The following is a 12,612-nucleotide window of genomic DNA, read 5'->3' as shown; positions in this document are numbered from 1 at the left end:
TCGGCCTCTCAATATAATTCAGGATCGCATCCACCTGAATGTCCTCTACTGGCACCACTGCCGTCTCATCGGCTACGCACTTCCTCACCTGAGACACGTGGAAGGTGTTATAAATCTAGCTCAACTCTACAGGTAGCTCCAACCGGTAAGCTACCTTACCCACTCTAGCGGTCACTCTGAAAGGACCGATGTATCTAGGGCCCAGCTTGCCCCGTTTCCTGAATTGGATCACCCCTTTCCACGGGGATACCTTCAGGAGGACAACATCTCCAACCTGGAACTCTAGCTCGGATCGTCGCCGGTCTACATAAATCTTCTGGCGACTCTAAGCTTTCAGCAACCTTTGTCTGACCTGCTGAATTTGCTCGGTCGTCTTCAGCACTATCTCAGTGCCACCCATCACTCGCTGCCCTACCTCTCCCCAACAGATGGGAGTCTGACACCTCCTCTCGTATTGAAGCTCAAAGGGAGGCATGCGAATGCTGGAATGGTGGTTGTTGTTGTATGATAACTCAACCAAAGGCAAATAGGTGTCCCAACTTCCTTCGAAGTCCATAACACATGCACGCATCATGTCCTCACGCGTCTGAATCGTCCGCTCGCTCTGCCCGTCTGTCTGTGGGTGGTAAGTTGTACCGAAGTGCAGTTGGGTACCTAAATCCTCGTGGAACTTCTTCCAGAACTTGGAAGTAAAACGCACGTCCTGATCTGACACTATCGATGTCGGCACCCCATGCCGTGCCACCACCTCTCGAACGTAGATCTTGGCCAATTTCTCTGCAGAAGAGCTCTCACTGATAGCAAGGAAGTGAGCACTCTTCTTTAACCGGTCTACAATCACCCATATCGCGTCGACCCCACGCGCGGTCCTCGGCAGCTTGGTGATAAAATCCATCGAAATCTGTTCCCACTTCCACTGGGGAATATCTAGAGGCTGTAACAGACCATGTGGACGCTGGTACTCTGCATTAACCCGGCGACATGTCAAGCACCTCTCAACTACCCATGCCACCTCCCTCTTCATACAGGGCCACCAGTAATCTCTCTTCAGGTCTAAATACATCTTAGTGGCCCCCAGATGGATCAATAATCTCGATGTATGTGCCTCCTCCATTAGTACACGACGAGCTCCACCTGTATAGGGCACCCAAATCCGCCCACGGAAAGTCATAAGCCCACGACTGTCCGTCTCAAACTCGGAAACCTGCCCAATCACCGGCTCCCTTTTGCAGTTCTCCGGTCTCACGGCCTCCACCTGGGCCTCTCGAATAGTATCTAAGTCTGGAGTCATCATTGTCATCCTCATACACACATCTCAGATCGGAGCACTCGCTGCTCTACGGCTCAGGGCGTCAGCTACCACATTAGCCTTGCCCGGATGATATAAGATCTCGCAGTCATAGTCCTTCACAACATCCAACCATCTCCTCTGCCTGATATTCAGGTTGGGCTGATCCATGAGATACTTCAGGCTCTTATGGTCCATATATATGGTACACTGGACCCCATACAAGTAGTGGCGCCAGATCTTGAGGGTGAACACCACCGTCCCCAGCTCCAGGTCATGGGTAGGATACCTCGTCTCATGAGGCTTCAGCTGCCTCGATGCATATGTTATCACGTGCCCCTTCTGCATCAACACCGCACCCATACCAGATATAGAAGCATCACAATAAACCACAAAGTCATCCACTCCCTCGGGAAGGGCTAACACCGGGGCTTCGCATAATCTTTGGCGAAGGGTTTCAAATGAGGCTTGCTGCTTGGGACCCTAAGTAAAAGTAACACCATTCCGGGTCAGCCTTGTGAGAGGAACGACAATCTTGGAGAAATCTCTGATAAATCTCCGATAGTAGCCGGCTAAGCCCAGAAAACTCCTGATCTCGTTTGGGGATCTCGGCACTTCCCATCTCATAATCGCCTCAATCTTGGCCAGGTCGACCAATATCCCATTCTGATTAATGAGGTGTCCCAGGAACTGGACCTCTTGTAACCAGAAATCACACTTGGAGATTTTGGCATAAAGCCTCTCCAACCTCAAAACCCTAAGAATCTCTCTAAGATGCTCCTCATGCTGCTCTCTGGATCTCGAATATACCAGGATATTGTCGATGAACACGATCACCGATCGATCCAACATAGGCCTGCACACCCGGTTCATGAGGTCCATGAACACTGTTGGTGCGTTGGTGAGCCCGAAAGGCATCACCACAAACTCGTAGTGCCCATAACGATTCCTAAAGGCCGTATTCTGGATATCCTCCTCGCACACCCTCATCTGATGATACCCAGATCTCAAATCTATCTTGGAAAACCAAGATACCCCTGCAACTTATCGAACAAATCGTCGATCCTCGGAAGTGGATAATGGTTATTGACCTCCAGCTTGTTCAACTCCCATTAATCTATACACATCTGGTGTGAACCATCCTTTTTCTTGACAAAAAGGATCGGAGCTCCCCATGGTGAGCTACTCGGTCTGATGAACCCCTTCCCTAGCAGCTCCTGGAGCTGTGAGGATAACTCTTGCATCTCTGGCGGCGTAAGGCGATAGGGTACCTTGGCAATAGGCGTCGCACCCGGAACCAAATCAATCCGAAACTCTACCTGCCTCTCGGGAGGCACACCCGGTAACTCCTCGGGGAAAACATCTAGAAATTCGCACACTATCGAAACCTCGGAGATAGAACTCGACCTCTCTGTAGCAACCCGCGTATCCATCACGCACGCCAGAAAACCCATACAACCCTGCTGTAGACTCTGTCTCGCTCTGGCAGCAGACCAAAAAGCTGATCCAGATCTGGTACCCTCGCCATACACTGTAAGCACTCCCCCACTAGGGTCTCGTATAGTTACCAACTGACGCTCACAGTCGATCATTGCTCCAAAACGACTCAACCAATCCATGCCCACGATGACACAAATATCACCCATCGCTATCAGCACCAGATCTATCGGGAACTTGATACCAAAAATCTCCAGCACACATCCTCGGAATACCTCAGTAGCAAAAACCGCATGCTCGTCGGCTATGGAAACCCTCAGTAGCAAAAACCACATCCTCGGAATACCTCAGTAGCTAAAGACACGAAGGATCGACTCGCACCCGAGTGAAATAACACCAAAGCAGGTACAGAACTCACAAGGAATGTACCTAAATACAGCACAGAATAAGCACAACAAATCTCAAAATAAATAAATAAGGAAATATGTGTTGGATATAGTGTCTAAGTCCATAACTTTATTTGGTATGTACTTGACCCGACCCGGCATAGTCCATTTGGGTTGCATGGCATTGCAATACTTGGATAGACTAGATGAGAGAATAAGGCACTTATGATTATTAATATATTATAAGTTCTAATATATTAATAATAGTATTATTTAATTAGTATTGATCAAGTATTAATCTAGTATTAATTTGGTGATCAAAGTGAGACTAATTAAATATATAGGGTTGATTATGACAATCATCAATTCTTTTATGGTGGATTAATGATCCATGGTTTATGGGTTTGGTTATAACCATATGGAGCTCCATGGATAGTCCATGGGAGTTACAAACCCATGGGTCATGAGAAATCAAGAGTCATGACAATTAAGGGCATTCATGTGTAAACCCTAATTGTGACAACACTATAAAAGGAACCCTATGGCTAGCAAAATCTGGACCTAGTGTTACTAGAGAGGGCATAACCGATTTTGAGTGCTAGAAGTATTCTCTCAAGTTATTCCAAGTCTTGTGGTGTTGTGTGAAGCATTTGAGGCACAACATTTGGGGTGCTAGGCTCACAAAGTCTTGAAGGAATCCAAGCAACAACAAGGTATGTATTTCTACTAGTTTTATGTTCTATGTAATCCCCATACCATGCTAGTTAGAAAATAACCTTGAAAAAGAAATTTGCATGTATATAGAGAAAACATAGATTCAAGGTTATTAGGGTTGCATGTACACTTAGGAAGTGTTAGAATGCTCAAAAACCCATCAGTGGTATCAGAGCCTAGGATTGTTTTCTGTATACTTGATGCAAAACTGCTTAAAAATCGAAAATTCTGCATTCTGACGACTGGACTCGCCGAGTCCATGGGGAGGACTCACCGAGTCCATGAACAAATTCATCCTACTCGACGAGTAGAATAATGCACTCGGTGAGTAGGAGCGTGCTGGGCAGTTTTTCGAGTTTTGTTGCTGGAAATGGATTAAGATCATTATCCCAATCTGTTTTGGACTTGTAAAATCTGTTTTTCAAAATGATAATGATTATGTTAACCCATTTTACATGACTTTTATCAATTTTCAAGTATTGTATATGTTTATATGATTTTCTTGAAATTGCTTGACATGAATTTGTGTTCATATGAGTTTAGAAGATCATAGGAATTATATGTAACCTCCATGTATGTTTAATTCATGATCTTAATGGCTATGATGGTGTCCATAACTTGTCCTCAAGTTATGGATAACCAAAAGTCACTTCTTTTAATTATGATTAAAGAACTAAAGAGGTTTCATAAAATGAAGAGTCTTCATTTTTATGAACCATTAAAACTCATAAGTTACAAATTGAAGAGACTTGGAATAGTTTCAAATCTTGCCCTCAAGTTTTGGAATTTGAAAAGTCTTACACTTTAATACTTTAATTCCAAATTAAACCTTAGATTTTTAAAAAGTTTAAAAATCAACACTTATACTATTATTATAATTTTATTATATAGATATGTATAAGAATATGTCATTCTTACCGTTAGTAGGCCTCATTCACGAAGCCGGTCTATAAGGGGGGTATAAGGTTGTTGCCTATAAAATGGTGACTTAATGGGTGTCCACTCTCACCCACCGCTTCCTTGATCGGTGGAGGGTCGTTAGCCGAACGGGTAGGATACGACTTTAAATACTCGTTAAAAGTATAATGAATTATAAAGTAACTATACATTATAAATTCTCAATCTTAGTTACTTTAGGAAAATGTGAAATTGGTGCTAGCCCATAAAATTACACTTTGTACCTTACCAAGTCGTTAGTGGAGCGTGTGTGGTTAACCGGCACACTAACATGGACTAGTAAGAGTCGCAAAGGGTAACTTGACTTTATTATAGATCGGTGGAGCGTGTGTGGTTAACCGGCACATCGATTAGGTAATATTGTTGAGGGTACCAAGTCAATTTGTATGGTTATTCACACCTTGTTTGTGATCCTCGGCATCCCAGTCACAAACTTGAGAGGGCACAATCGAGATTCAAACATGCCATTGAAAAGTTCAATGTATCTCAAAAGATCTAGGAGTTTCAAAACCAATAAAACCTAATAATAAAATATTTCGTTCTTATGGTGGAAATTGGTAAATCGTCATTTACCTACCTTCAAATATTTTATAGTATGGATTACGGCATCCCTCTTCCAACTATAAATAGTTTGTTGGATCCTAGCCTTAATATTTCATTTGGGTGAATTATTAAGGATTCCTAATCTAATGAAACTTGTCTTTCTTTCCTTTCAGATGTCTTCCAACAATGCTTCTGGCTTAAACCCAACAGGCTCCTTTTCCCTTATGAACTTGTGTGGTAAGGTCATCTTTGATGGATCCAATTTCAATGAGTGGATCAGAAACATCAGAATGATTACCCGCTATGAGGACAAAGAATATGTCCTCGATAGGGAGCTTAAGGTTGTGAGTGAAGCCACTGCTACTCCTGAAGAGTTTGCGGAGTTTGTTGCACATGAAAAGGATGCTACTAAAGTAGCATGCATCATGATGGCCACCATGACTCCTGAACTTCAAAAAATCCTATGAAGATTTCTACCCCTATGAGATGCACCTGGATCTGATGGAAAGGTACCATCAGAGCGCGCGTCAGGAGAGGTATGAAATCATCCCCTCCATGATAACCGCAAGGATGAAGGATGGTGAACCCATCACCGGTCACTTGTAGAAGATGCAAAGGTTCGTTGACCGGTTGCTGAAGCTAAATGTTGACTTTCCTGAGGAAATGGCGATTGACATCATTCTCCATTCCTTACCTCCAAGTTATGATCAGTTTCGTATGACTTATCATATGAACAAGGAGGAAGTCACACTTAGCAAACTTCAAGGACTCTTAAGGACAGCTGAAAATGGCCTTAAGGGTAAAGCGGTTGCTACTTCTACTCCTTCAACAGCCCCTGTTCTGGCTATTGGGCAGGGAAAGGGTAAGAAGAGGAAAAACCCTTCGAAGGGTACCAAGGGTAAGACTCTTGATGGTTCCTCTTCAAGTGGGACAAAGAAAGGTCCCATTACTCCTTCTTCAAACCCAAAGGAAGCACAGTGCTTCTATTGCCAGGATAAGGGACACTTCAAGCGAAGCTGCCCTAAATATCTGCAAGATGTAAAGGATGGGAAGGTTAAACCCACCCATGCAGGTATTTACACAATATTGTCTAATAACTCATCTAATGCTAATTTTTGGGTGCTTGATACAGGTTGTGGTATTCACATTTGTACTTATTTGCAGGCACTAAGAAGAAGTGAGCAAGTGGAGCACGGGAAGATAAACTTAGTCATGGGCAACAGGAAAGCATCATCTGTTACCAAGATAGGAGTTTATTCTTTATTGCTTAATAATGGGTTAATGTTAGATTTGAATAAGTGTTGTTACTCGCCCGAAATGGCGAGAAATATTATTTCTTTTCATGGCTTGTACAAACAAGGTTTTTCATTTTCATTTGATAATAAAAATGGTGCTATTAATGTTTATTACAATGATGTATTTTACTTTAAAGCATTACCTTGTGATGGTGTATATGAAGCTGTGAATGTTGTAGACAATCTAGGAAATAATGTGTTGTATATTGATTCTTCAGATAGCTTGGATAAAGCATCCTTGTGGCATTGTCGTCTTGGACATGTTAACAAGAAGCGCATAGGCCAACTCCAAAAGGCTGGAGTCTTGGAATCATTTGACCTCAAGTCAGATGATAGTTGCGAGTCTTGTTTACTTGGAAAAATGACAAAGTCACCCTTCACAGGTACTTGTGATAGGGGTGAAGGTTTGTTGGACCTTGTACACACGGATGTGTGTGGGCCCTTCAGAGTTGCTACAAGGGATGCTAATCGCTATTATGTGACTTTTACTGATGATTACAGTAGATATGGATATATTTACTTAATCAAGCATAAGTCAGAAACCTTTGGAAAATTCAAAGAGTTTAAGCAGGAAGTCGAGAATCAATTGGGCAGGAACATCAAGATGCTCCGATCCGATCGGGGAGGATAGTATCTTAGCATTGAGTTCCTTGACTATCTTAAGGAATGTGGGATTGTCTCACAATTGACACCTCCCAGAACACCACAGTTGAATGGTGTAGCTGAGAGGCGCAATCGAACCTTGCTGGATATGGTTCGTTCCATGATGAGTCGAGCTTCGTTACCAATCTCTTTCTGGGGGTATGCCTTAGAGACTGCCGCCCATATCCTTAATCTAGTCCCTACTAAAAAGGTTGCCAAAACACCTCACGAGATGTGGACTGGGAAAGTTCCCAATTTGTACCACATCAAGATTTGGGGTTGTGAAGCTTTCGTGAGGCGTGAGACTCATGATAAGCTTGAACCTCGAAGTGAGAGGTGTATTTTCATCAGCTACCCACAGAGATCCTTTGGTTACATCTTCTACAGACCCAGTGATAATGTGGTCTTTGTAGCAAGAAGAGGAGTCTTTCGTGAGAGAGAATTCATAAGCCAAGGGGACAGTGGGAGGCAAATTGACCTTGAAGAGCTTTAAGAGTCAAGTGGTGAAGGAACCTCAAATGCTATCGACCAACCTGAGGAGGAAACTCCTGTTGATCCGATAGATGAGTCTGTACCTCCTAGACGTTCCACTAGGGTGAGGAACACACCTGATTTTTATTATGGTTATCACATCACCACTGAAGGTGATACATTTATTAGTGATAGTACACTAATAAATTTGGATGATCCTAATAATTACAGGGAAGTCATGGCAGGCCCTGAGTCTGCTAAATGGAAGGAGGCTATGGACAGCGAGATTCAGTCCATGTATGACAATCGAGTTTGGAACTTGGTTGACAATGTACCAGGTCGTAAGACAGTTGGGTGCAAATGGATCTTCAAGAAGAAGACCGACATGGATGGGAAGGTACATACTTACAAAGCGTGACTGGTTGCGAAGGGCTTTACTCAAACTCCGGGAGTTGACTATGATGAGACCTTCTCACCAGTAGCTAAGGTTAAGTCTATTAGAGTATTATTAGCCATAGCTGCATTTCATGATTATGAAATATGGCAAATGGATGTCAAAACCGCTTTCCTTAATGGAAAGTTGGCTGAGGATGTTTACATGGCTCAACCAGAGGGTTTTGTCGATACAAGATACCCTAATAGAGTGTGTATGCTTGATAAATCCATTTATGGATTGAAACAAGCATCTCGCAGATGGAATCTTTGCTTTGATGAGAAAGTCAAAGATTTTGGATTTTCTAGGAGTGAGGATGAGTCTTGTGTGTATGTCAGGGCTAGTGGGAGCATAGTTAGCTTCTTGGTGTTGTATGTGGATGACATACTTCTCATAGGAAACGACGTCCCAACCTTGCAGGAGGTTAAGTCCTGGCTTGGGAAGTGTTTCGCTATGAAGGACCTTGGAGAAGCTGCCTATATCCTAGGGATAAGGATATTGAGAGATAGGAGTAAGAGACTAATTGGACTTAGTCAAAGTACTTACTTGGATAAGGTGCTGAAGAGGTTCAGCATGCAAGAATCCAAGAAAGGGGAATTACCCGTCCAGAGTAATGCCAAGCTGAGTAAGACTCAGAGTCCGAGTACAGAGGCTGAGATAGCTGAGATGAGTCATATACCATATGCTTCCGCTGTGGGCTCGATCATGTATGCTATGACTTGTACTCGCCCTGATGTGGCCTTTGCTTTGAGCATGGTCAGTAGATATCAAGGGAACCCTGGCAAGGCACACTGGACAGCGGTAAAGAACATTCTCAAGTATCTGCGGAGGACTAAGGATTGGGTCCTTACCCTCGGAGGCAGTGATGACTTGAGAGTGGAAGGATATAGCGATGCTAGCTTCCAGACTGATAGGGATAATTTCCGCTCTCAGTCAGGCTGGGTCTTTATCCTAAATGGAGGGGCAATTACTTGGAAAAGTTCCAAGCAGGAGACAGTAGCTGATTCTACTTGTGAATCAGAGTACATAGCAGCAAGTGAAGCAGCGAAGGAGGCGATATGGCTAAAGAACTTCATCGGAGACCTTGGAGTTGTACCAGCTATAAAGGAGCCAATGGAAATTTTCTGTGACAATGAAAGTGCGGTTGCTTTGGCTAAGGAACCGAGAGATCACGGGAGATCTAGGCACATTGACAGAAAATACCATTTCATCAGACATCGAATAGAAGAAGGACTCCTCGTGGCTAAGAGGGTATCATCAGATGAGAACCCGACAGATCCCCTCACGAAGGGACTGAGCAGGGTTAAGCATCTGCAGCATGCGAGGCGCATTGGGCTGAAGGATGATATTAGTTTCAATAATTAGATTCCTGGAACTTGTAAAATGTAATTGACATTTGATGATAAATAAAAGTTGTTATTTATTTATAAGTAAGGTGTTACTATCTTGTGTTGATTGTTTACTATGTTTCAATTTTGCATGTTTTTACTTCCAGAATAATTATGTTATTATTCAAACCATCCACAGTCAGTCAAACTTTGGAAGTAAGTATTGAATTAAGACTGTCATGAATTTGGCTTGTATGATTTGTCTAAAAGTGCTTTGGACAATGCAATGGTTGCTACAACATTCATGAGTACTCATAAGGGCTGAGTATTGGATCCAACCCACGCTTACTTGCATCACTTCATGGAATTTATCTCGAGTGATCGTGAGACGGTAATATCATATAAATCTTCAAACCTAGAGATATGAGTTGTTGACTATGAGTTGGTTATTCATTGATTGTACGAAAACGCATTAGTAACTCGATGTTATAAAACGTGCCTTTGTGAATAATTCAACAAGTAGTTAGTACAAGCATATCAGTCGAAGTTTATCTATTCCTTCTAGAAATAGAAGCGATATATGGGCCCCTCGATGATTTGGTTTTGACTCATGTACCGGGCCCGGTCAGAACCTAATTGATGTGTTCAATTTAGTTCTATGTCGAAACAAATCAGAGATCGAGAAACAAATGTTAGACAATAAGTAAGACCATGTTCCATGTGTTTGTCCGGCTGATATCATGAGAACAGAGGATTATATGATCACTTATCTTAAATGGCGTATCATCATCATCTCAGTTCCGAGAGACTTTGAAAGAGCTACGATTGCTAGTCGGATTTTGAAGTCATATTTGCAAATATAGTTATTAGACTTATCCAAGTGGGAGACTGTTGGATATAGTGTCTAAGTCCATAACTTTATTTGGTATGTACTTGACCCGACCCGGCATGGTCCATTTGGGTTGCATGGCATTGCAATACTTGGATAGACTAGATGAGAGAATAAGGCACTTATGATTATTAATATATTATAAGTTCTAATATATTAATAATAGTATTATTTAATTAGTATTGATCAAGTATTAATCTAGTATTAATTTGGTGATCAAAGTGAGACTAATTAAATATATAGGGTTGATTATGACAATCATCAATTCTTTTATGGTGGATTAATGATCCATGGTTTATGGGTTTGGTTATAACCATATGGAGCTCCATGGATAGTCCATGGGAGTTACAAACCCATGGGTTATGAGAAATCAAGAGTCATGACAATTAAGGGCATTCATGTGTAAACCCTAATTGTGACAACACTATAAAAGGAATCCTATGGCTAGCAAAATCTGGACCTAGTGTTACTAGAGAGGGCATAACCGATTTTGAGTGCTAGAAGTATTCTCTCAAGTTATTCCAAGTCTTGTGGTGTTGTGTGAAGCATTTGAGGCACAACATTTAGGGTGCTAGGCTCACAAAGTCTTGAAGGAATCCAAGCAACAACAAGGTATGTATTTCTACTAGTTTTATGTTCTATGTAATCCCCATACCATGCTAGTTAGAAAATAACCTTGAAAAAGAAATTTGCATGTATATAGAGAAAACATAGATTCAAGGTTATTAGGGTTGCATGTACACTTAGGAAGTGTTAGAATGCTCAAAAACCCATCAATATGTACCAGCCACAACATCAGGTGTTGCACGGACCTCCTCCGCTGTCAGCTGAAATGCTCTCCCACAAGCCCTCGGAGCCTCGGTCTTCACCGGCCGCATATCTATAGCACACAAAGCAGCAGGAGTGGAACCCTGGTATGATCCCTGAACAAGCTGAGGGCACTCGACCTTCCCATGGCCGGTCTGGTTGCAGTGAAAGCAAATTGCAAATCCCTTGGGGCAATCCTTCGCCATATGCCCCTCCTTGCCACATTTGTAGCACATCCCTACCCGACAAGATCCCTCATGACTCTTGCCGCACTTGCCACAAGTACGGCCCTTCTGGCCTCCTGATCTCGAATCAGCGGGCTTAGCCCGCTTCGCTGCCGGCTTTGACTGCGCCGGTCTCCGGTCCCTCCCCTGAGAATCCGCCTCCTCCCTGGCCTGAGTCTCCAGCTCGATCTCCCTCCTCCTGGCATTTGCCTGAAGCTCGGTAAATGTCCGATAAGACGAGTTCGCCACGAACTCTCGAATATCCCTCCTCAGAATGATCAAATACCGGCTCACGAGTGCCTCCTCAGTAACCACGTGCTCAGGGCAGAACAACGCCCTCTCGTGAAACATCCTCGTAATCTCCATCACTGACTTTGTCTTTTGCTTAAGAGACAGAAACTCCAGGGCCAACCGTTCCCTCTCTACCGTGGGAACATACTTATCTCGGAACATCAACGTAAACCTCTTCCATGTCACTACAGTATGCTCTGCAGGAGTAAAACTGGCTGTCACAAACTTCCACCAGTCCTTCGCTCCCAAGCGAAGCTGGTTCAGTGCGAATCGGACTCTCAGATGCTATGGGCACGAACAAGTGTAAAAACATCCCTCAATATCAGAGATCCACCTCATAGCAGCAATCAGATCATGTGTCCCATCAAACTCTGGTGGCTTCGTGTTGATGATCTCCCGAAACAACAACGAGTCACCTCCCTGTGGCCTGGCAGCAGCGACAGCTGCGGTAGCTGCAGCAGCAGCGGCCTCAGTAACAGCGGCATACCGCTCATGAAAAGTCTCAATCAAGGTGGTCTTAATAGACCCAAACATCTCAGGAATCTCCGCTCGAATAGCTGCGGCCACCTCCTCGTGAATCATCCTGCAAATCTCATCATCACTAGTCCCACTGCTCTCGGGGTTGTGGCGTGTACCCACCATGATGTCTCTGAAACACAACACAAAATCATCAGAGACTCGCTCGAGCATACTCACACTCGTTCACTCATCCCTACTTGTTTCTTAGCATCCTAAGGATTCTTACTTGGGTTGCATATAGATCTGATGCTTTCAGTAGTACGGGCCAGTGGCGTAGCTTAGATTTTGTTTTAGGGTATGCCAAATAATTTACAAAATATAAACTACTAGCAAAATACTTCAAACAATAATAAAATGTAACAATGTATGCATTTTTAAAGTAAAATTT

This window comes from Lactuca virosa, chromosome 5, assembly GCF_052849685.1.
Source record: "Lactuca virosa cultivar CGN04683 chromosome 5, Lactuca_virosa_CGN04683_v6, whole genome shotgun sequence".
Taxonomy (NCBI): Eukaryota; Viridiplantae; Streptophyta; class Magnoliopsida; order Asterales; family Asteraceae; genus Lactuca; species Lactuca virosa.
The sequence above is the reverse complement of the archived record's forward strand: the minus strand, read 5'-3'. Positions refer to the sequence as shown.